Source organism: Mobula birostris, chromosome 14 (genome assembly GCF_030028105.1).
Source record: "Mobula birostris isolate sMobBir1 chromosome 14, sMobBir1.hap1, whole genome shotgun sequence".
Classification (NCBI taxonomy): Eukaryota; Metazoa; Chordata; class Chondrichthyes; order Myliobatiformes; family Myliobatidae; genus Mobula; species Mobula birostris.
The window spans coordinates 44,468,535-44,493,588 of NC_092383.1; the positions used below are offsets into that span (position 1 = coordinate 44,468,535).

The 25,054-nt window shown below is 44.3% G+C and overlaps 1 protein-coding gene across 5 annotated transcripts in view; it reads left to right on the plus strand.

Annotated features, from left to right (window-relative positions):
- Positions 1 to 25,054, plus strand: part of rab27a (RAB27A, member RAS oncogene family) — a 191,634-nt gene that overhangs the window by 27,994 nt on the left and 138,586 nt on the right. Inside the window, exon 2 of one of the 5 annotated variants that reach the window (XM_072278471.1) lies at positions 3,325 to 3,467. The exons of the other annotated variants lie outside the window; for them this stretch is intronic. The gene's annotated coding sequence lies outside the window, so the exon portion shown is untranslated. The remainder of the gene's footprint in view (positions 1 to 3,324; positions 3,468 to 25,054) is intronic. 5 annotated transcript variants of the gene reach the window in all.

The following is a 25,054-nucleotide window of genomic DNA, read 5'->3' on the forward strand; positions in this document are numbered from 1 at the left end:
GAGAAATAGATGGTCCACAGAGAGAAGGCAAATTTCGATGACATGCCGATGTGTGGCCACAGATCCCAGCAGTGTGTTGTGGTCATGGGTAGAGCAGCTGCCAACTAATTCACATAGGGTGCTGCTGTGGTGTATCAATTAAACATTGGTAAGGATCGACAGGGATAAGTCAAATTTCTTCAGCTTCCTGAGCAAGAAGAGGTATTGGCGAGCTTTCTTGGCCATGGCATCTACTTGGTTGGACTGGAACAGGGTATTGGGTACCACTGTTGAAGTAGACAAGAGTATGTGTACCATCGCCCTTCCTGAAGTCAATGACCAGCTCTTTTGAGGAAAAGGTTGTTGTCATGACTGCATGTTACTAAGCTCTCTATCTCCTTCCTGTAAACTGACTCATTGTCATTTGAGATACAGCCCAGTGTGGTGGTACCATCTGTGAATTTGTAGATGGAACTAGAGCAGAATCTAGCCACAAAGGCATAAGTGTACAGGAAATAGAGTAGGGCCCTGTGGCTGCAGCGTTGTGAGTCACCAGTGTTTGATTAAAGTAAAAGGGAGGATGTGACAGGTAGATCACTAAAACTAGGGGAGACCCTGCAGGAGTATAGTTTAGGGCAGAGGAGTGATGAAATTTAGACAGCGTTATGGAAAATTCTAAGGTATTTTAAGATCAAGAGGGTAACTGGAAAAAGAGTGGAGCTCATTGGGTAACAAAAGGGCAACTGTGTGTGGAGCCAAAAGACTTTGAGGTCTTCAGTGAATATTATACTATAGCTGGAATTTTCATTTGGGACGGTGAATTCCTGGGGAAATTGAGACTTTCTTTTGTACAGTAGCCAGGATGCTGGATGTAAATTTCAGTGGGAAATAGAAAGGGCAATCTTGCGATACTCATGGGGGAACTTTTTTTGCGGGCTGCAGTCAACGCAAGAGTTCGTGCACTGGTGATGCAGTGTGACTTATAGTAAGAGCTCAGGGCCTTTCGTGAATTTGTGGAAGTCTGCAATCATAATGATCTATTAGGCACTCAGAAGGGGCCAGTAAAACAAAGCAAACTGCAAGTGGAGTGGTCATTGTGTGAGTGGACTGTGTTAAAGCACAGGTGGAGGTTCTAGATAAGTTTCCAGTAAGTATTTTATTCTGTTGCACTAAGCTAGTGCAGTAAGAATGGGGCCAGAGTTAGTGGTATGTTCCTTGTGTGAGATGTGGGAACTTTGGAAGACATCCAGTCTCCCTGATAACTAACACGAAAAAATTTGCAGATGCTGGAAATCCAAAGCAACACACACAGATGCTGGAGGAACTCAGCAGGCCAGGCAGCATTGATGGAAAAGAGTAAACAGTCGAGGTTTCGGGCTGAGACCCCCCTTCTCCCTGCTAATTACATCTGCACAAAGTGCACTGACTGCACCTCCTTAGACCGGTGCTAAGGAACTGGAGCTGCAGCTGGATGACCTTCAGGTCTTAACGGGAAAATAAGGTGATAGATGGAGCTACAGGGAGGTAGTCACCCCTAAGTTGCAGAAGGCAGGTCCTGGGTGACTGTCAGGAGAGGGAAAGGGAAGGGAAAGGCAGCCAGTGCAGAGTATCCCCTGTGGCCATTCCCCTCAATAATATGCATACTGTTGGGGGCGGGGAGGGAATGTTATGTTTTATAACTTGAAAGCATTAAATTAATTGAAAGAAAAACACAGGAGTTGAGGCGAACATGTATGTTTCATTTTTACTTTTTAGCGAGGTGCGTACTTATGATGTGGCAGTGTAAGGACGCGTGCCATTCACCTACTTGTACAGATAACGTAATGAATTATGTAAACAACAAAGAATGCTTAAACAATATACTTACAATATTACTCAAATATTACTGAAATATTAAATACACAACACTCCTATCTGCTTAGCTATAAACTCTAAGTCAATACAGAATACACCACAACTATATAATACAACTATTGTACAACTGTCTTCAGCATAGTAAATTTTAGGTTGTCCCATTCTGGCTGAAAGAATTAATTGCTGTAGAGAATTCCATACACTTGTGGGATAATGTCTTTCCTAACCAGGGTGGGAGGGGCACTCTGCTTGCCAGGTGAGACATGCTGTTAAACAGCCTCAGTTTCTGGGGCATCCCATGTGGTGGTTGTAGGGGTTGATTCTGGGACTGCAGGAAGTGGTTCTGACCGCTCTGGACATCTCTCTTCTGGATGTGTTGGCATCCTGACCTGTGCTTGGCAAGCTGCTCAATCTACTGATCTGTTCCAAGCCACCAGGCAAAGCCTGGAGTCAACATGCCTAGATGACCAGCATGTAGCTCCTCCAACACTCTAGCTCTCAGCTTGAGTGGTACAGCAACTCTCAATCCAGTCCCCATATATGGCAACCCCTTCAAAGACAAGTTCATCCTGGTGATGGTAAAAATGGACTTTGAGTGGCCATGTCCACCTGAGACAGTGTGGGGTCTTTTTTGGTTTCCCCTTGGATCATCTCTGCCGTAATAGGGAGACTTTCGATTTGCATGAGGAATAATACATTCGAGGAGTTGTCCTCTTTTGTCAGTTTTACAGGTATTTCATTTTCCGAGGGCACACAGGACAATCTATCAGCATTTCCATGATTAGTCGTCCTCTTGAATTTGATCTTGTAATTGCCTCCTCCAAGAAACAGAGCACATCTCTGCATTGGTGGTGCTGCTGCTGTTAAGGCTGATTTATACTTCTGCATCAACTCGACGCCGTAAACCCTACGCAGAGCCTACGCGGATCCCTACGCCATAGCCTGATGCACACCTCTCCCAAAATGTAACTACGTGTTGCGGCAACGCAGAACGCAACAGCTGTGATTGGTCCGCCTGGGAGCATCGTAGTTCATCCTCCGCTGCAATAGCTTCCCATTGGGCGACTGAAGGGCAGGGAAGGAACTCTGGCTGCAATGCTTTCCATAAAGCTTTACAGACCTCCGAAATTATGGTGGACACATTTCGCTTTTAAGAAAAAGACGTTTGCTTCTTGTTTACCCTGAGAAAGATTACCATGACCATGAAGCCTTGCACAGGCAGGTGTGTGCGCATGCGTGATGTGCGCGAATTGCAGAATGACGCACAAGTATAAATGCTCACAACGTGCATAAGTCACTTGCGTAGGTTACCGCATCGAGTTAACGCAGAAGTATAAATCAGCCTTTAGTGGAACATCCCTCTGTGGATTGAAAATGGACACCAGAGGCTGATGATCAGTTATGAGGGTAAACTCTCTCCCATACCAGTAGCAGTTGAAACGTTTTGCACCCCAAAGCAGACTCAAGGCCTCTCTGTCAATCTGTTTCTAGTTTTCCTCTGCTGTGGTACGGGAGTGAGATCCAAAGGCTCTGGGACATTAACTTCCATCACTCATACATGTGACATGTCTGCACCTATACCATAAGGCGAGGCATCACAGGCAAACTTCACTGGATGATATGGATCATAATATGTGAGTACAGTGTCTGACAGCACCATTTCCTTTGTCTTTTGGAAAGCCACCTCACACCTCTTTGTCCGTTGCCAATTCTTCCTGGTCTGTGTAATGAGTTCAAGGGATAGAGCATAGCAGCCAGTTTTGGCAGGAACCTGTTATAGTGGTTGACAAATCCCAAACAGGACCACAACTGTGACATGTCCTTTGGCCTTTGGGCATCCACTATTGCTTGCATTTTCTCAGCACACTTGTCTAATCCATGTGTTAATGATGAGACTATAGTATGTGATGCTTGGTTTAAAGAATTCATACTTGTTACAGTGTGCTCTGAACCCGTAATCTTCTAATCCAGGATTTCGCAACCAGGATTCTGTGAGAGGTCGTGATTATAAAAAAAAATACATTGTTTTTTTTAACTTTGCGCACGCAGTGGTGAGCAGTAACCGAGCAGCCCGTTAGCAATCTCAGACCAGTGTGTCAGTGTGCAGTCGGACCATGTTTATTTGGTTGAGTCCATTTTCAGTTTTGATAATTGATGATGCTGTTTTGCATAGAGGGCAGGACCAAGGCTGATAATTGGTGAACACTCTATTGCATGGAGGGGAGGACGGTAGGCTGATGAGGAGTGTGAAGTGTGTATTCCAAGCGTTGAATGGACTCACCGAACTTAGGCTGTGACGTCAGCTTCTCCTTCCTGAATTGCCTCCCCCAATTTCCCCCTGTACACCACTGACTGACTTGAGGGAGTGAACAAACTACCTGTGTCGTAGAAAACTGCAGGAAAAGTTTTCATTCTAAAGACGATCCAGTGTGGGGATTTTCGAATAGGAGGATTCTGGGCCTAGGTCTACGGACAATTCTGATAAGGTTAATGATGAAAAACTACAATCTTCTGAGTCACTTCACTGCACTAGTGCAACAATGGACACAAAAAAGCCCGACTTTATAATGAAAGCTACTTATCAATGGGTTTTATATGGACTGGTGATCCAAGCTGTCCTATACCATTGTACCTTGTCTGTGGCAAACAACTTACAAATGTAGCAATGGCTCCGGCAAAATTGCAAAGACACTCAACTACAAATCACAGCCACATGACACATAAATGTGTTGATTATTTTAAACAACTACTGGAACTTCAAAACAAATGGTTTAAAGCTTTTGAAAATAAAGTCACAGTCAGTAAAAGGATTCAGGAAGCAAGTTATTTAGTAACTGAAGACCTGTTCACTCGAGAATCAGTGTGGAGAAACTGAACAAAGAACACACCAGTCTCCTGCTGCAGACAGAAATCTGGTGGCTTAGCAGAGGAGGAATTCTCAACAAGGTGTTTAAGCTAAAAGGTGAATTGCAGGAGTACTTTCATGAAAATAGAAGGCCGGATTTGCTAATTGCTTTGAAGATGAAGAATGGCTGCAGAAACTAGCTTACTTAACAGACATTTTTCATCATATGAACCAGTTGAACAGGTCTTTGCAAGGCCCTGGAGAAAATGTTTCGACCTCAAGTGACAAGATTCTTGGATTTAAAAGGAAACAGAATGTTTGGAAAAATCATGTTGCAGGGATATCTTGAAATGTTTCTATTGCTGCTTAGGATTGAGAGTGAGGAAGGGATCAGAAAATGTCAAGTCTTTTTGAAAACTACCTAGAAGAACAGCAGAACAAAATTTTAGTGTTTTTCCTCCCTTTCAAACCACGTGTATGACTGAGTGAGGGACCTTTTCTCTGAATCTTCTGCTCAGCCTGAGAACTTGTCTTTGAGAGAAGAGGCAGAACTTTGTGAGCTGCACTCTGATCATGGACTCAAGATGAGGCTTACTGACCTGCCCCTGGACAAGCTCTGCATTTCTGTGAAGGAAGAGTATCTTGTTATTCATAGGAAAGCAACTTCTTGCATGTGTGAGCAAGCTTTTTCTTGTTTCAACAGGCATCAAGAGCAAGGATAGAAATTGTTTCATTTTAGTTGAAGGTGAAATCTGTGTGTACTTTTCTCAAGTTTGACCCAGAATTGAGAAATTTATTGTTTTCCTTATGTTTTAAAAATTATGAAAGAGAAAGAGATTAATTTCAAGGAAGGTAAGCTAAACGTAACTATCTTTTCTTTTCAAGAAAGGTTGGCTAAAATTTCATCCTCTACTCAAAAGAGCATTGACAATTATTTTTGGATTATTATATCTACAACTTTCTGATCACGCTAATGTACCGTGAGCTGTAGATATAATAATTTTTATGCAAGAGTTTCCTGAGGCCTGAAAATTATTTCAAGGGTTCCTCCAGGGAAAGAAGATTGAGATAGGCTGTTTTAATCATTATAATATTGTGTTGAAATTTTGAAGATGTTTCTTGTCATCCATCCCATTAACAATGATGTCATGCATATAACACTGAATGCCTGGTCCATAGCTTTTCTGCCAGAGTGCAGGTACAGATTATTCTCCAAAAATAAGCCTATTATAGTGAAAAAGCCCTTTGTGAGTGTTTATAGTGAGAAACATTTTTGACTCTTCTTTCATCTCCAGCTGTAGGAAGGCCTCTGAAGATTCCTCCAGAAAGATATGCAAAGATATTCTCTATCCTGGGCAGAGGGTATTGATTTACTTTCAGTACTGGGTTGATGGTGACCTTAAAATCACCACAGATCCTGACAGACCCATTCTCCTTGGCTATTGTTAAAACTGGTGTTGTACAAATCTTCACTGGTCCATGGGCGAGGTACAGGTACAGGTGGACAACAAATGTGGTACCTTCATTTAAGGAGGGCAGCAAGTATAAACTGGATAATTATACGCCAGTAAGTCTAATGTCAGTGGGAGGGAAGCAATTCTAGGTGAAGAAATCTAAGGGATGGGATTAATCAATGTTTGGAAAGACAAGGTTTGATAAGGAATGTTCATCACAGATTTGTATGACGAATTACTACTTTTTTTAAAAAAAAATGTATTTTGAGAGCAGTGTAGTGAAGTGATTAACCTGGACTTCAGTATTTCAGTTTATAGGGTGGTTGCAGAAAGCAAGTTGTCAAATTGATTCTAAATTGGCTTGGTAATGGGAGACCAAGGCTGGCATGAACGTCGATTTCTCAAACTTCTGGTAATGGGCCACCCTCTTTTCCCCCCCCCCCCATCATTCCCCATCCCCTTTTCCTCTCTCACCTTATCTCCTTGTCTGCCCATTGCCTCCTCTGGTGCTCCTGCCCCACTTTCTTTTTTCCATGGCCTTCTATTTTCTCCTATTAGATTCCCCCTTCTCCAGTCTTGTATCGCTGTCACCAATCACCTTCCCTGCTCTTTACTTCACACCCCTCCCCCTTCCCGGTTTCACCTATCACCTTGTGTTTCTCCCTCCCCTCCCCCACCTTCTAACTCTGTGGCCTGCTGAGCTCCTCCAGCACTTTGTGTGTGTGTGTGTGTGTGTTGCTTGGATTTCCAACACCGGCAGATGTTCTCTTGTTTGTAATGAAGAAGGCATGTGGGATGTGACCCTTCATTCTACAGGGAATGTTAAATGTAAGAGTGTGGAAGTCTTGGTACAACGTGATAGAACATCACTCACCCACAGCTGGAGCTGTGTGCAGTTTTGGTCACCACGCAGTAAGAAGGATGTGGTAGCTCAGCTGAGGATACCAAGCTGAAGGAAAAGCCCAGCGATAGGCACTGGGCTGTTGGAGACAGAAACACTGAGCCAATATCACAATCTGAGCTCCTGCGCCAGCACTGGTCCAGTTCACATACAGAGGATGTTAGCAGATTAACTTGCTCTTTAACTTGTGTATCTCTGCATACGATAAACATATCGGCCGTTCAGGGGCTTGAAGATGAGGGATAATATTTTGTGACTGTTCTCCTTTTAAGAGAACGCATTGACAAAGATGAGAAAAATTGCTGCCAGGCAAACAGATGTGAGGAAGGGGAAAGTTTCTTGAATTATTCTGTTGCAGGTGATTTTTTTTTTTGATTTGGGTCAGTATTGTGTTGTGAGGGTTGCAGTTTTATCCACCTTCTTCAATCCCCTTTAACTAAGGTGTGAATTTTTAAAAGTGCAAGTGTTTGTCTAAACTGAGGTTATTTTTAGTTGAAAATGCATTGTGTGCTTTTTGATACAAGGTTTACAAACACGCTGAAGTGAAAATTAGTATACATGCTGAAGAAATGTTCAACTGTTGGAACTGTTCCAGAGGTATTGTTTCTGAGTCTGGTGTTTGATTTCTTAATCATGATTTTCCTTGGATTAAGTTTCCCAGTTAGTGGGTGTGTCTGTCATTGCACAGTGCTAAACCAAGCAGGAATGTAAATACATTGTAGGAGGAAATGGATTTAATAACCCACCATCACTTTCTTGTTTTGGCAAAGTTTTTGCTGTTTTCCTCTACAGGAGCATTGTGTGCCTTTACACCTTATAACAGTGTGAAGTTTGAGAAAAGTTTTAATTTAAAATTTGCTTTTTAATGCAGGTTGGTAAAGATGATTTCAAATGCTCTTGTGGAGGAGGCTGTTGGCACTTGACCTCTGTCAATGGCTGACTGGGTTTGCACAAAATCAAATCTTTCTGGAGTGGTGGCAGCACTTTGAGGGACCCGACGAAAAGGATACGGCTCCTTTCATTAGAATATTTGATATCACCTGTATAATCTCAACGTCAATCTTGTGACCCATCTTTACCCCTCCTGCCACTCCATCTGTGTGCACTAATATATTAAAAACGACATTACCTTTTTGCAAGTGACTAAATAAATGTAATGAACTTTTAATTACTCTTTTATCTGTGATTACTTTCAACCCTTTTAATATGTGCAGTGTCTGTTTCTGTACCCCTGAGTATAATATACTCCCAACTCCTTCTGCCCAACAAATCCCCAAGTATATTGGAAATGATCCGGTTATTGTGTGTATGACTGTGTACTTTGGTGATTAAATTCGATTGTGTTGAGGTAGGTCAAGTGGGCTGGGAAGAGAACCAAGTGCACTGGTGGTCAGTGTAAACTGTGTGTGCTTGGATTTCTTAATCTGCAACAAAGTCCACCTCAGATTGAGTAGACATGTGAAATGAGTGGGGCTTGTTATGTTTGGTTTAATCCAAGGTTCTATATGGTCTGCACCTGCCTGTACACAATGCATCATAAAATTCACACATTTGCACGGTATTTCCCCTTTCATAAACGAAACAAGTTTCCACTGAACTTGGTAGTGGTGCAGACGCTACTTGCATTGAACTTATGAATTGACTGCACGTTAAGAAAATACTTCACCTCCGGATTTAAAGTCACAGAGTGGAGACAGACCATTCAGCCCAACTCATTCAAGCTCGTCCCATTTGGCCCTCATCTCTCTAAACCGCTCCTGTCCACAGATTTACCCAAGTTCATTTTCAGTATTGTTACTGTAGCGTTAAGATTGCATTGGGTCAGTCCTGATCATGTTTTGTGGAGGAGGCTCAGAGAATTGACTGGTCTACTCCTCCTGGTAATCTTGACCTTCTCTCATCCTGACTCTCGACCAAAATGCTACTGTGAGCTTTTCTTGGAAATGTTGGGTTTTGCTTCCATAATGTCTTTGAGCTAGGGTGGGTGGTCTCTGAAGATTTTTGGAACATTAGCTCTTCAATATTCTCCTTTCTCACTTCAGCCTTCAGACAGTCCAGAGTGAAGCTCTTTGTTTAGTTGTGTGTCACAGCGCTCGATTTGAATGGTCAGTCTTCCTACTTACTGCCTGTTATGCTGCTGGTGTTTAGGGCAGTAATGAAGGTCCTCCATCTCTGGCAGTGTTCAGGACTTCCTTCATCGTGCCAGTAGATTCCTCTCAGTTTTCACTACTGTCAGTCATGCAAGTTCCAGGTGAAGACTCCAGAATACTGTCGTACTTAGACATAGAAGAATTCTTCATTGCTGTTTCCGTAACAATTTAGTTTTACCAGTCAGGGTTGTTAGCCCTGAGCTGAGCCCCCGAACTTGGAGGAGCTTTGGGCTTAGCTGTTTCCCGAATCTCTCATGAGTTAGCACTTGTACAGCAATGAGACCTGCTCTGATTTATGGTGTCTATGTTCTGGTTGATTGTCATAATGATCAGATGACCTTCTGTGACTTGTTTCTTCAATGCCCCCCCACCCCACCAATGAACTGATGATTCCTCCCTCCCCATGGCAACAGGCTTTTGTGTTATGTTTGGTGTTTGTATTCCATTGTTCTTAATAAATGGCTCACCTGAAACAATTTAGGAGGCTATGGTACAACTTGTTACAACATTTTTCTATCTATATGCTACTAAAACTCTCATGCTACTAAAACTCTCATGCTCTGTTTGTCTGTTTGTGACCTCCAATTAGCACAGACAGTGCATTACAGCAGTACTATTTTTGGCTAAATCGACTTAAAATGTGCTAACTTACAGAATGCAGGCAAAGTTCAGGGGTTATATATTCATATAAAATTGCTCACTCGCCAAAATCAACAGCCCTGCTTTCACCTGAGAGCCGATGTCAGCCATGATGGAAGCCGCAACGCGACACCACGGCACATGCGCACGGCCAGCCTCAGAAGTGACTCACGATGCTCAGAGCAGTGACACCAACCAGAGCAAAAGGGCAGGGCAGCTCTATTTCAAGGGGTCACATTCTGCTAATCACCATCAGCATGTGCAGGATTGGGACAGATCTAACTGAGGCCCATCAATAAGAGATAATTAAATCTTATTGTAATGACGTACTTCGAGACACCCATCAAACCCTTTGCTGCAGTCAAAGGACAATGGTGACTATATCACGTCCATTTAGGAGAGCGCCAACCACATCATCAAGAATGATCAACATCCTGGAGGCTTTGGTGTTACTGCTTCGTATCTTCTACCCAGCATTAGGGTTAAAAAAAATATGGTCAGCCTAATTATGCCATGTGGAAAGAGGAGGGGGACATTATGGTCAAGAGATGATGCCAAACATTGTTGGGAAGTGGCAAGGAGAAGGAGAGAAAAAGAATCGGATGAGGCCAGGGCCGCACGACTCCAGGATCAAAGAGTCAGGACAAAAAAATGAGAGAAGAAGATACAGAGGAGGAGAGGCATGCACGTCTCCAAAATGACAACTGGCATATGAGGAGGAGAGAGGAAGAGATAAAGGAGCTGAGAAATGCACGTCTCCAGGATCAGAGACAAACAAGAAGCAGCAGAAGAGATGAAGAGACTGCACATCTCCAGAATGACAACGAGAGGCACAAGGGTGGCAGATCAACCAGAAATGATGCCATCAGAAGTGTCCTTCATTAAACGAGGAGAAGCTATATTTGCCTTGCTACGCATCGTTCTTCTTTAATAAACTGAGATTTTCATCTTCAATTTCCAAAGCAAATTGGTGCAAATAGCATTCAGGAAAATTTAATGTTCATTCTGGTCTCATCAGACTGCACTACCTTTCTCTCAAAGGGTGTCCCAATGGGTTACCCCATTGTCTAGTAATATGTATTTGTATTATGTATATATGATGGCAGGAAAGAGGTACAGGAGCCTCAGGACCCACACCACTAGGCTTGGGAAAAGTTATTCCCCCTCAGTCATCAGGCTTTTGAACCAGAGGGGATAACTTCACTTGCCCCCAACACTGAACTGTTCCCACAGCCTATGGATTCATTTTCAAGGGCTCTTGATCTCATGTTCAAGATATTTATTTATTTATTGATTGATTGATTTGTTATTTTTGTTTTTTTTTCTTCATGTTTGCACAGTTTGTTGTCTTTTTTGTTATTGGTTGTTTGTCCATTTTGTGTGCAGTCTCATTAATTCTATTGATTTTCTTTGTATTTACTGTGAATACCTGAAAGAAAATAAATCTCAGGTTTGTATATGGTGACATATTTTGATAATTTATTTCTGTACTTTGATAGAGTCATAGAGAACTACAGCACACAAACAGGACCTTCGGGCCATCTAGTCCATACTAAAACATTTAAACTGCCTGCTCCCATCGAACTGCACCGGGACCATAGTCCTCCATAATCCTACCATCCATGTCCAAACTTTGCTTAAATGTTGAAATCGAGCTTGCATGGACCACTTGCACTGGCAGCTCATCGCACACTTTGGCGACCTTCTGAGTGGAGAGGTTTCCCCTCATGTTCATCTTAGACGTCTCAGCTTTCACCCTTAAAATACAGTTAGTAGTCTGGATAAGAATGTAGGAAGTGTGATCAAGTGTGGTGACATGAACGTTGGCAGTATTGTTGATGGTGAGGAGGACGGTTATAGACCACAGAATGATATTTGTTTATTGAGCGACAATGCGGAGTAGGCTCTTCTGGCCCTACGAGCCACGCTCCCCAGCGATCTCCCGATTTAATCCTCACACCTTTGGAGTGAAGAAGATGAGGGGTGACTTGATAGAGGTGTGTGAGATTGACAGCCATAGATCAAGTGGACTGCCAGCACCTTTTCCCCAGGGTGGCAATATCCAATACCGGGGGGGGGATGTCTGTCTAAGGTGAATGGAGGAAGATTTAGGGCAGATGTCAGCGGTAGGATTTTTCCACTGTGGTAAGTGCCTAGAAGGCACTACCAGGAGTTGTGGTTTGAGGCTGATTCATCGGTGACATTTGAAAGACCGTTCCATGGGCATGTGGCTGAAAGAAAAATGGAGGTTTATAGGCTGTGTAGAGGAAAGGCTTAGATTGTTTGTGAAGTAGTTTCAAAAATTGACACAATAAGTTGGACAGAGGAGTATTAGAGCTTGGGTATATATGGTGAGTGCAAGAAGCCAAGGGAATATTGAGGAACAAATAGACCTTTGTGTACAAACCCTGAGATTCAGAATAGTGACAAGATGGTGAGATTAAGTGATGAAGAAAGCATCACAGTACGTGACTTCATTAGCTGAGGCTTAAACTATAAACACCAAGGTTTTCACAGCTGGGCACTGGATGAAGTAATGTTGTAGCTCGAAAACCTTTCCTTTAGGCTACACTTGGAGAATTGTGTGCAATTGTGGGCACTCGGTCACAGGAAACGTGCAGAAGCGGTTCACCACGATGCTGCCTGGATTTGAGGGTATGGAGAAGCTGGACAAATTTGGGCTGCTTTTCCTGGAACATCAGAGGTTGAGGGGATACCTGACAGAAGTTTGAAAGATTTAAAGGGAAAGAGTGGGCGATCAGTCCTTCTCCCAGGATAGAAATATTTAATTTTAGACAGAATGTCTTTAAGATGAGAAGGAACCACTTAGAGATATTTGCAGCACTCTGTTGGATGGCACAGTACATAGAGCCACCTTCTCCCAGATTCAGTCCCAAGCTCTGTGTGGGGAGTTTGCAAGTTCTCCTTGTGGCCAGATGTGTTCTCCCCACCCCCATGCTCCTGTCTCTTCCCACCCCCGGTGGGTGGTTCAGGGATAGACCATGGGGTGGATAAGATTGGATTGTAGGTTAAAGTGCTAGTGCTATACTGTTCTTTCTCTACTTTTATAAACCACTGAATTGTCCACAGCTCAGCACTGTGTATTGTCCTACTTGCCAGATTGTGGGGAGGACTTGATTGCAGAGGAGATTCACCAGAATTTGTCTGGACTTTTTTGTTCCTGGGAGCAGAGGGGTTTCTGACAGAAAGTTGAGAGAAGCAAAGGTAGGGTAGATGAGGTAACCTTTACCCAGAGCAGAGATATCTTGAATTACAGAATGTGGGTTTGGAGACAGGGAGAGTGTGGTTGGAATCTGGAATACATTGGCTGAAGGCTGAAAACCCACAACATTAAACATCTAGATAAGCACTAGACTTGTGGAGACATAGGAGGCTAGGAGGCAAACGGTATTGGTATAAATCGATGTTTAGTAGTTGACATCGATATGGTAGACTTGTTTATGTGATGTATGACTTTATCACCCACCCCTGCAAAATTGTCTGCTGGTTCTTTTTGAAGGTTCCTTACAGCAGTAATATCATAATTCCTTCAGAATTTATGTGGTGCCACAACCCCACAACCACTCCCAGTGCTCAGTAAATTCAAAATGAACCTGATTCTGATAAAATTTGGTTTCACTGACATGTGGCAAAATGTGTTGTTTTGTGGCAGTGGCACAGTGTGGGAACTAAAAATTTACAATAAATAGTGCAAAAGAGGAACATGAAGAGCTGATGTCCTCTTCAGAAGACTGGTGGAGGGGAAGGTGCTCGGAAGTTACTGATTGTGAGTCCTTACACTGCCTAGGTCACTGGAAAAGAATGGCACTTGTAAGAGAGGCTACAGTGATGCCAATAGTCACTACAGAAGTCAGTGGTTGCAATTGGAGATGAACTTCATGGCTCCATAATCTCCAAGGCCTTGCGCAAAAAGGGCATCAGACAGGTGACACCATCCTTACTGTGAAGTCATGCTATGGGGATGCTTTTCAGCAGCAGTGACTGGAAAACTGGTCAGGATTGATGGGAAGATGAACACTGCTAAGTACAGAGAGATCCCGGATAAAGCCCTGCTAGCCTCTGCCTGAAAGCTGAAACTGGGAGAAAGTTCATCTTTCAATAGGACAACAACCCAAAGCACACTGCCAGAGTAACCATGGAGTGGCTTCAGAGGAAGAAAATTGGTATTATTGAGTGGCCTAGTCAGAGTCTCGACCTTAACTCAATTAAACATCTCTGGCAAGACCTCAAGGTTACTAATCCTAACCTTATTATTAAACCCGCCGATAAGGGGGGTGCTGTTGTAGTCTGGCGTACTGACCTCTACCTTGCTGAGGCACAGCGACAACTCGCGGATACCTCCTCTTATTTACCCCTCGATCATGACCCCACTAAGGAGCACCAGGCCATTGTCTCCCACACCATCACCGACTTTATCCACTCAGGGGATCTCCCATCCACTCAGGGGATCTCCCATCCACTGCTACCAACCTTATAGTTCCCACACCTCACACTTCCCGTTTCTACCTCCTACCTAAGATCCACAAACCTGCCTGTCCTGGCCGACCTATTGTCTCAGCTTGCTCCTGCCCCACCGAACTCGTTTCTGCATACCTCGACACGGTTTTATCCCCCCTTGTTCAATCCCTTCCTACCTATGTTCGTGACACTTCTCACGCTCTTAAACTTTTCGATGATTTTAAGTTCCCTGGCCCCCACCGCTTTATTTTCACCATGGATGTCCAGTCCTTATACTTCCATCCCCCATCAGGAAGGTCTCAAAGCTCTACGCTTCTTTTTGGATTCCAGACCTAATCAGTTCCCCTCTACCACCACTCTGCTCCGTCTAGCGGAATTAGTCCTTACTCTTAATAATTTCTCCTTTGGCTCCTCCCACTTCCTCCAAACTAAAGGTGTAGCTATGGGCACCCGTATAGGTCCTAGCTATGCCTGCCTTTTTGTTGGCTTTGTGGAACAATCTATGTTCCGTGCCTATTCTGGTATCTGTCCCCCACTTTTCCTTCGCTACATCGACGACTGCATTGGCGCTGCTTCCTGCACGAATGCAGAACTCGTTAACTTTATTAACTTTGCCTCCAACTTTCACCCTGCCCTCAAGTTTACCTGGTCCATTTCTGACACCTCCCTCCCCTTTCTAGATCTTTCTGTCTCTGTCTCTGGAGACAGCTTATCCACTGATGTCTACTATAAGCCTACTGACTCTCACAGCTTTCTGGACTATTCCTCTTTTCACCCTGTCTCTTGCAAAAACGCCATCCCCTTCTCGCAATTCCTCCGTCTCCACTGAATCTGCTCTCAGGATGAGGCTTTTCATTCTAGGACGAGGGAGATGTCTTCCTTTTTTAAAGAAAGGGGCTTCCCGTCCTCCACTATCAACTCTGCTCTTAAACGCATCTCCCCCATTTCACGTACATCTGCTCTCACTCCATCCTCCCACCACCCCACTAGGAATAGGGTTCCCCTGGTCCTCACCTACCACCCCACCAGCCTCCGGGTCCAACATATTATTCTCCGTAACTTCCACCACCTCCAACAGGATCCCACCACTAAGTACATCTTTCCCTCCCCCCCCCCCCCGCTGCATTCCGCAGGGATCGCTCCCTACACGACTCCCTTGTCCATTCGTTCCCCCCCATCCCTCCCCACTGATCTCCCTCCTGGCACTTATCCGTGTAAGCGGAACAAGTGCTACACATGCCCTTACACTTCCTCCCTTACCACCATTCAGGGCCCCAAACAGTCCTTCCAGGTGAGGCAACACTTCACCTGTGAGTCAACTGGGGTGATATACTGCGTCCGGTGCTCCCGATGTGACCTTTTATATATTGGCGAGACCCGATGCAGACTGGGAGACCGCTTTGCTGAACATCTACGCTCTGTCCGCCAGAGAAAGCAGGATCTCCCAGTGGCCACACATTTTAATTCCACGTCCCATTCCCATTCTGACATGTCTATCCACGGCCTCCTCTACTGTAAAGATGAAGCCACACTCAGGTTGGAGGAACAACACCTTATATTCCGTCTGGGTAGCCTCCAACCTGATGGCATGAACATCGACTTCTCTAACTTCTGCTAAGGCCCCACCTCCCCCTCGTACCCCATCTGTTACTTATTTTTATGCATACATTCTTTCTCTCACTCTCCTTTTTCTCCCTCTGTCCCTCTGAATATACCTCTTGCCCATCCTCTGGGTCCCTCCTCCTTGTCTTTCTTCCTGGACCTCCTGTCCCATGATCCTCTCGTATCCCTTTTTGCCTATCACCTGTCCAGCTCTTGGCTCCATCCCGCCCCCTCCTGTCTTCTCCTATCATTTTGGATCTCCCCCTCCCCCTCCAACTTTCAAATCCCTTACTCACTCTTCCTTCAGTTAGTCCTGATGAAGGGTCTCGGCCTAAAACGTCGACTGCACCTCTTCCTAGAGATGCTGCCTGGCCTGCTGTGTTCACCAGCAACTTTGATGTGTGTTGCTTGAATTTCCAGCATCTGCAGAATTCCTGTTGTTTGCCTCAAGGTTACTGTCCACCACCACCACCACCGCTCAATTAACCAGGCATAGATTGAGGAAGTTTGCAAGGAGGAATGAGCAAATCTTGCTCTGTCATGTTATGCGAAACTAATAAAGACTTATCCAAAAACATTACTGGCTGTAATAGCTGTGAGAGGTGGTTCAACTTAATACTGGGCAAAGGAGGATGAATACTTTTGAACTGCTGACATTTCAGTTTTGGAAATTTTAGATTTTCATGCTTTATAATTTTCCCTGTTTTTAAGGAGCATGTGATTATTGTAATACTCATTTATGTGAACAAAGGGATGGGGCTGAATAATTTTACAAGGCACTGCAGCTGTCACATCTAAAGACGAGGTGTTCAAGTTGCTAGATTAATGGACAAATCTTCCAGCCACTGGTTTTATCTTTACGCACCCAGTGTTCCTCAGACATAATCTTCCATTTCAGTTCCCTCAGCATCATTCTCTGTCCCCATTTCATTCAGGAGACAATTTCTAGAACAGATTCATTACTGAATCTAATCATCCAGTGAATGTCTTCATTGCTTTCTCTGAAAACCTGTTTCTTTTTGTGCAACGTGTTCTCAGATGGTTCCCCATCTGAGACTTTCAACATCTCAAATGGCGTGAAGCAAAGGTGTGTTCTAGCACCGGTGCTCTTCAACCTCTCCTTCACCCAAGTGCTGAAGCATGTTGCTAAGGACCTGGACCTGGGTATTTACATAAGATTGATGTTTGACCTGAGATGCCTTGCTGCAAAGACCAAAATGTTGAGGAGGCTCATCACTGAAGCCCTGTTTGCTGATGACTGTGCCCTCATGGCCCACCAGAAGAACCATCTGCAGACGATTGTCGACAAGTTCTCCGCAGCCTCAAAGCTGTTCGGCCTGACAATCCGCCTCCTACAGTTCTCCTACAACCTGCACCAAAAAGTCACCCTCCTCAGCCATGTATCACCATCGACGGCACTATCCTGAAGAATGTGGAGAGCTTCAAGTATCTAAGAAGCACCATCTCCATTGATGGATCCCTTGACAAAGAGATCATAGCAAGGATCCAGAAAGCCAGCAGGCACTCGGGAAACTGCGTGTCAAAGGTCTGGAGCACGAGGACATTCAGCTTTCAACCAAGCTCCAGGTGTACAAGGCTGTGGTCCTCACCTCTCTCCTGTACGGCAGCAAAACCTGGACCCTGTACCACAGACACATCAAACAGCTGGAGCAGTTTCACATGCGCTCTCTGTGGTCGATCATGAGGATTCGATGGCAGGTCCGAATCACCAACCAGGAACAGAGCCAACAGCACAAGCACTGGGGCAAGGATCCTCCAGGCCCAGCTACGCTGGACTGGCCGTGTAATCCGCATGGGTGAAACAAGAATCCCCAGGCAGCTGCTCTATGACCAGCTTGAGCATGGCAGTCGCAATCAGGGCCACCCCAAAAAAAGATTCAAAGACAATCTGAAATCATACATCAAATGGGCAGACCTCCAGCCTTGACAGCCTGAGGAGTCTGCAGCCGACAGGGCTGCATGGTGCATCCTGACCAGAAAAGCTGCTTCTGACTTTGAGGACGACCAAAATCGGCGCCTTGCAGCAGCACGAGACTGACACCACAAAGCTGTGTATGCACCTGTTCTAACAACCGCCATTCCATGTCCAATCTGCAACTGCTTGTGTGCTTTGGCCTTTGGCCTCTGAAACCACATGTGTAACAACTGCACAATGTTTAATCTTCCTCGGACCCCGAGAGACAACTACCAGTCTTCTGCCTGATGGTAGGAAGTCAAAGAGGATGCTGGATGGATGAGTGGCATCCTTAATACACCCTATCCTTGTATGCGGGGGATACGTTCCTCGAAGTTGACGCATAATGTGAAATCGCAAAATGTGAATAATTATTTAAATGGAGAAAATAGGGATGCGTTCCAGAGGGCTTCCTAAATATGTTTTATCTGTAATTTATTCACATTTTCATACCAATACGACACAAAAGCAGTACTACAAGACAACACTTGTATATTTCATCAATTTAAGGTAATATTCAATGTAATAAATCATAGAAAGTTAACATTCTCTGGTGTACAGTACTCACCAACAGTGGCGGGTGTTTTCGCTCCGGGAGATAAGTGGTTGTTGTGGTGTCGGGCAGCTTTACATAGATAAGGTGGATGGTTGTGGTCATCAGGATAATATCAAGCATAGCAAGGGGTGAAGGAAGACTCACAGAACTCTTAGAACTGCCGGCAGCAGCAGATTACAGTGATTTGCATAAAGTGGTGAGGGTTGTTTGCTTGGCAGCATTTTGTTTTAACTTTGCTTGTAGGGAAGAAGGTTGATGGCAGGGAACGACTGAAATGCGGACTCTGTTCTGAACGTGGGTCCATGTCCATCACCATTTGTGCCAAGTGTTCCGACTTCCACCATTCCCTCACCGTTGGTAAACTCCCGGGGTTTTCAAAATCGTCTGTTGCTTGCAGCATCTGAGAGATAGTTCGCTGTAAAAAAAAATACGCACACCTTGAATGTGGATTACACCTTGGTCGAGTGGTTGAATCAGTGATGTTGTGTTCAGCGGCAGGAAACACACTGTTAGTTAGGATGAATGCTGTCCAAATGTTTAGGATGGGCTGGTGCATTGTCAAGCAACAAAAGAACTTTAAAGGCAAGATTCTGTTCCCGACAGTAGCATCCCAGAGCTGTGTTACCTTCAGCTGATGCGGCGCTGTTTATAATTTCCAACTTTTTTTCAAGTGTTAAAGCGGTTCTCTACCGCTTGGCTGACGGCCCAGAACATGGCATCGGACACTTAGTTAAATATTTCAAGCGCAAAATCACTGCACCGTAAGTAAAACCAACAGAAGTTTAAGATCATGCATCCACACCTTGCCAAAACCAATGTGAGAGTGGCGGGAGAGAGACTGTGAGGCGCGCGCACGTGACTTGCATTGGCGAGAAAGCGGTGCTTCTCGTCCCAACAATGAGACTATGAGATGTGCGCACATGACTTGTATTGGCGGGAAAGCGGTGCTCCTCGCATAACTGTGAGTATTGGACGAGTATAAGGAGACATTGGTAGAAATAGGTTCCTCGCATAACTGAATCCGCATTGTCTGAAGACGCATATAACGAGGATAGGGTGGTAATACTCAGGGCCCTGCGTATGCAGTGCTCTGATAAATGTCTCCAATGAATGGTAGGGAGACCCCTGTGATTCTCTCAGCTGTTCTCTCAGTCCTTTATAGCGACTGCTGGTCCGATGCTCGACTGCTCCCATACCAGATGGAGATGCAACTTATCAGGATGTTCTCAATGGTGCTCCTGTAAAATGCAGTTAAGATTGGGGGGGGGGGGGTGCACAGGAGGAGGGGAAAATCTTGACTTGCCTCAATTTTTTTAGGAAGTTGAGGTGCTGCTGTGCCGCCTTGTTCAGTGAGGTGATATTAGAAGACCAGGTGAGGTCGTTCGTGATGTGAACTCCCAGGAACTTGCTGCACTTAACTCTCTCTCTGAAGAAGCCACGCATTTGCAGAGGGGGATGGTTGGTTTGCACATTCCTGAAGTCCACAATGATTTCCTTTGTCTTTTCCACGTTCGGGCTTAGGTTGTTCTTCTCACATCAATCCATCAGCCAATCCACTTTTTCTCTATACACTGTCTTGTCAACGTTCTTGATAAAGCCAGCCACTGTTGTGTCATCTGCAAACCTGATGACACGGTTTGAGCTGGATCCTGCTGGATCCAGTCATGAGTCAGCAGTGGGCTGAACACAGTCTTGGGGAGCTCTTGTGCTCAGCGTAATGGGACGAAACACGTTGCTGCCCACACGGACTGACTGTGGCCTCACTGTTAAGAAGTCCAGTATCCTATTTCAGAGGGAGGTGTTGAGACCCAGCGAGGACAGTTTCCCCACCGGTTTCTGGGGTAAGATGGTGTTGAATGACAAACTAGACATCAGTCTGGCACATGAGACCCCATTTTCCAGGTGGGACAGGACAGAGTGGAGAGCAGGGGCTATTGCATCGTCTGTGGATTGATTTTGAGTATTAAGTGAACTGGAAAGGGTCCAGGGTAACTGGGAGAAAGGCTTTAATGTGCTCCATGACCAGCCGCTCAAAGCATTTCATAATGGTTGATGTTAATGCCACTGGACGATAGCAGGTCCATCAGCAGCTCCGTTAGCTGGGCAGTGCAGTCTTTCAGAACCCAACCTGGTATATTATCGGGTCCAGCAAGTTTGCATGGGTTGACTCTAGCCAGAGTCTTCTTCACCTCAGCTTCTGCTCTGGGGGGAAGGGGGCCTTCCTGACCAGCAGTTCCAAGGTGCATCTGAGCGTAAAACACGTTCAGCCTGTCAGGGAGTGAAACATCCTGATCAATGACGCATAGGGTCGACTTGTAGTATGTAATCCCCTGAATTCCCTGCCACATGCACCTCGTGGCTTTAGTATGGCAGAAATGACTGTAACTTCTCTGAGGATGTTCCCATTTTGCCTTCCTGATGGACCAGGAAAGCACAGCTCTTGCTTTTCTGAGAGCTGTTGGATCCCCTGATTTAAAGGCAGCATCATGATCCCACAGCCTGGCATAGACTCTGCAGTGAGCCATGGCTTTTGATTTGCCCTCACCAGGATGTGTTTCATAATGGTAACATCCTCAGTACACTTCTCTCTGTAGCTGGTCTCAGAATCCACATATTCCTTGATGCTTGCCATAGGTAACAGCTTTTTAAACTTGCTTTTAATCCAATTCTCTTCTGTGGAAACATGAGGGATTTTCTAGTCACATTCATGATGTGCCCTGTTTTGCATTTTTGAATGAATATCTTCCTGCTGATTGATCAGGAGTTGGGTGGGGTTGTGTTGTGGGAGATTCAATGCCCAGGATTTGGTTAGTGATCATTGGCAGTTTTCAGGGCCACTGGAACAGCTGATTTGAAATGAGGATCTACTTCAATCTGTGCTGTGGAACCTGTCCATTGACAACCTGCCACATACAGTTTGAAAATAGGAAACAAACAGATGCTGAAAATCAAAAACAACAAAAAAATGGTGGAAGTACTCAGTAGGTCAGGCTGCAACTGTGAGAAGAGAAATGGGTTATGTTTTCAGGTCAAGATCCTTTGTCAGAACTGTCTTATGTTACACGATTAGACTAATTTTTATCTGCACTTGCATTGGCTTGGTTGCAGTAAACAGCCTGGCTACAGAGCAGAGGAGTGCTGATCTCTCTCCTTGATTGTAATGAAACTTATCTGACTTGGTGTCTGTGTCTGTGGCCGGAAATATTCTGATGAATGTAGTTCCAATCCTCCATGTCCTGCTGTTTATTACACTAAAAGCAATGGCCTGTTTCCTGACACTGAAGTTCTTTTCCTGACTGCTGGTAACACAACGCCTGGGTTGAACATACTGAAGTTAGTTTACTAATTATCTTGCTGCTTCGAGAAATGTACTCAAGAAAGAGCAGCCTTCCTTTAGTTTATTGTCCAAAATTCTAGTTTTGTACAATTGAATAATTCTTGTACTTTAATAAAGCCTGTGGAAAAGATGGTATATAGACCAGAAAATTTAATCCTGCAAGTGTTTTTTTTTAACTAGTTTCCAGCCGTTCAGCACAGCTCATAGTTCTCTAGTTACCTTTTTGAAGTTCTCTATAACTGCATATCCATATCTGAGGAGAGAATAGTTTCAACGATCACATTTTCAGGTTTCAACTCTTTCAAAGGAAGGACGGTTTAGTTGCTTCACTGACCATGACCCAGACAGTGAATGCCACAGAATCTGCCAGAAAAGGAAAGCTTTTAATACAGTTCTTCCGGTTTAAATTTTCAACATCACTGAAATCCAAGCAATCTGGTCACCCTATGTGCTGGGTACATGAGTTTACTGAGGTACTCAGTAACTCCTATTGCAACAGAGACTATATGTCAAAACTTCTTAACTGTAAAAAGTTTTGGAAGGGTTGAGGAAGTAAATGTTGTTCACGTCGCCATTACAAACTGGAACCAACTTTTTCAGTTGTACTTGATCAAAACATACGTTTTAATTTTACTAAAGGATTTTGTTTTTGCTAGGTTTACTTTACCCCCACCCTTACCACATCAAAATTCTACAGACCGTCCTTGACTGGTCTCTGCTTTTCCAAGTGCAGGGTCACAATAACCTCCTACTACAGTTCGACTCATTGGCTTGCCTCTGCTGTCCTGGAATGAGGACACCACCTTTGCACATGTCTGTTCATCTGGCATCTTGTCAGTCACCAGCAATGACTTTAAAAGTCACTCATATCTCCAGTAATGTCCTCTCTACCTGCCATAGCAACCTGAGATTCTCAGCAGGCTCTGAGGATGATCTACCTTTATGTCTGCACCAAGTTGTTGATGTAATATCATTCCTCCCTTAATTTTCCAATGACTGTCTTTCTCCTTAATAAATGCAAATGAGAAATATTAATTTAGGACCAGTTTCATCCTTTGTGCTCCTTCATTGCCTCTATTTTCCTTAATAATTACCTAACACTCTTTGCACTTCTGAAAGGCATATCATGTGTTCATATTTTCTGTACCTGCCACATGCCTCCAGCCCTTGACATCCAGAGTCCCCTGGACTTGTATCCTTTCACCCTTGTTGGCCCTGGCAAGTTCAAGGAACCCTGGCATTGGGTTTTAGGGTGTCAGGGATGAATAAATCCCTTGATAACTTTTAAGGAAATTAAGAATATACTTGAGGGCAATCAGGAGAGCAAAGAGAGTATTAGATGTATCTGGTCGGTAAGGTTAAGAAAAATTCTACAGCAAAAGGAGGCTGGAGAGAGTCCAGCAGGACTGCCTTTGTCTTGAGCCACAGGAAATAGGTGGAGTTTTAACAAATCTCTCCTGTTAACAGAGGAAAATCCTTGGCTGCTTAAGAGAAAAGGGAAACAAGTGGAAATGTTTGAAAAATGTTCTTACTAGGGAGTAGGTATTTGCTTAAGTACATTCAGGTGGATATATCCCAAGGCCCTGACAGAGTACATCCTCAGACTCGGTGGGAGTCAAGTAAAGAAATTGTAGAAGCCCTTGTGAAGATACTTGCTTTATCGTTGGTCACTGGTGAAGTTCCTGACAAATAGAAGGCATCTAATGTTGTTCTGGGTAGCAAAGACGAGCCTGGGAGCTACAGGCCAGTCAGCCTGATATCTGTAGTTGGGAAGTTACTGGAGGGGATTGAGGACAGGATCTGCCAGCATTTGGATAGACACCCTGATTAGGAGTCAGCTTGGCTTTGTGTATGGGAAGTCGTGTTTGACAAATCTCTTGGAGCTTTTTGAAGAGGTAACTGAAATGGTTGATGAGGGTAGGGCAGAGGATGCCATCTGTTTGCACTTTAGCAGAGCCTTAAGTCCTGTACGGCAGGCTGTTCTGGAAGGTTAGGTCCCATGGAATCCAGGGAGCTAGTTAGATGGGTTCAAATTTGGCTCAGGTAGGAAGCAGTAGGTGATGGTTGAAAGATGTTTCTCAGAATGGAGACCATTGTCTAATGGCATGCCATGGGGCTGTTCATTATTTATATAAGTGATTTTGATGGGAATGCACAAGGCTTGATCAGTAAATTTTAAGATGTCAAGAAATTGGGTGTTGTTAGTGAAGTCGTGTTGTTGCTAAATCTGCTCTTAATTTCTTTGGTTCATTGATTTTCCCAATGTTAATTCTTTAAATTCAGCATGGTTTGTTGAACTGGAAAATAATACAAAACTTCTACTGTAACTAGACAGGGAAGAAAAGTTACTTTGCAGATTATGACTTTGCCAAGATTGAGTTAACTTAGTTTTATAATTGTCTCTGAGTTTAATGGTATTATTGCCAGCTGAACAGTTACTCTCCTCCTTTTGGCTTTTTGGGCTTTCAACTTCCTGCATTCTCATTGATCTAACATCCATTCTGACTAAATGTACATACCAAAAAAAGCTCCCTGTCCTGCATTAATTACCCCTCCTTGGAGCGATCTGCACATCAGGAGTTGCTGAATTTGTCTTGGCTGATCAATTGTACCTGCATTTGCTGTTTAGTATTGTGTTCTCAATACATACCAGGTAGGAAATGAACTGTGAACCTCAAGCATTTGCATATAAAAAAATAAGGTCAGCATGGTCGTATGAAAGGAAAATCCTGTCTCAATTTGATTGTGAACTTCAGGACGAAGAAGTGGAGGGAACACACACCAGTCCTTGAAGGATCAGCAGTGGAACAGGGTAATTGGATTTGCGTTCCTGGCTGTTGACATCTCTGAAGATCTATCCTGGGCCCAACATATTGATGCAATTATGAAGAAGGTCTGTCAGTGCTATATTTCATTAGGAGCTTGAAGAGGTTTGGCATGTCTATGCCGCCAGCAAATTTCTACAGATGAACTCCAAATCATTCAGCAGGCTGAGAGGTTGATTGACAGGCGACACTGGAAGGTAGTTACATCTGAGGTGACCAACAGGGATAGGCAGCCAGTGCAGGGAACCTGTGTGGTCATTTCTCTCAATAACAGGTATATCACTTTCCGATTGGATGGAGGGGGGCAGAATGAGCTAGCAGAGGAAAGCCACAGTGGTCAGCTCTCTTTTTTAGTATCTTTGGGCTGTCTTCTAGGGAAGGTAGGACCTGTACAGATAGGATGGTTTACACCTGAATTGGAGGGGACTGACATCCTTGCGGGAAGCTTTGTGAGTGCT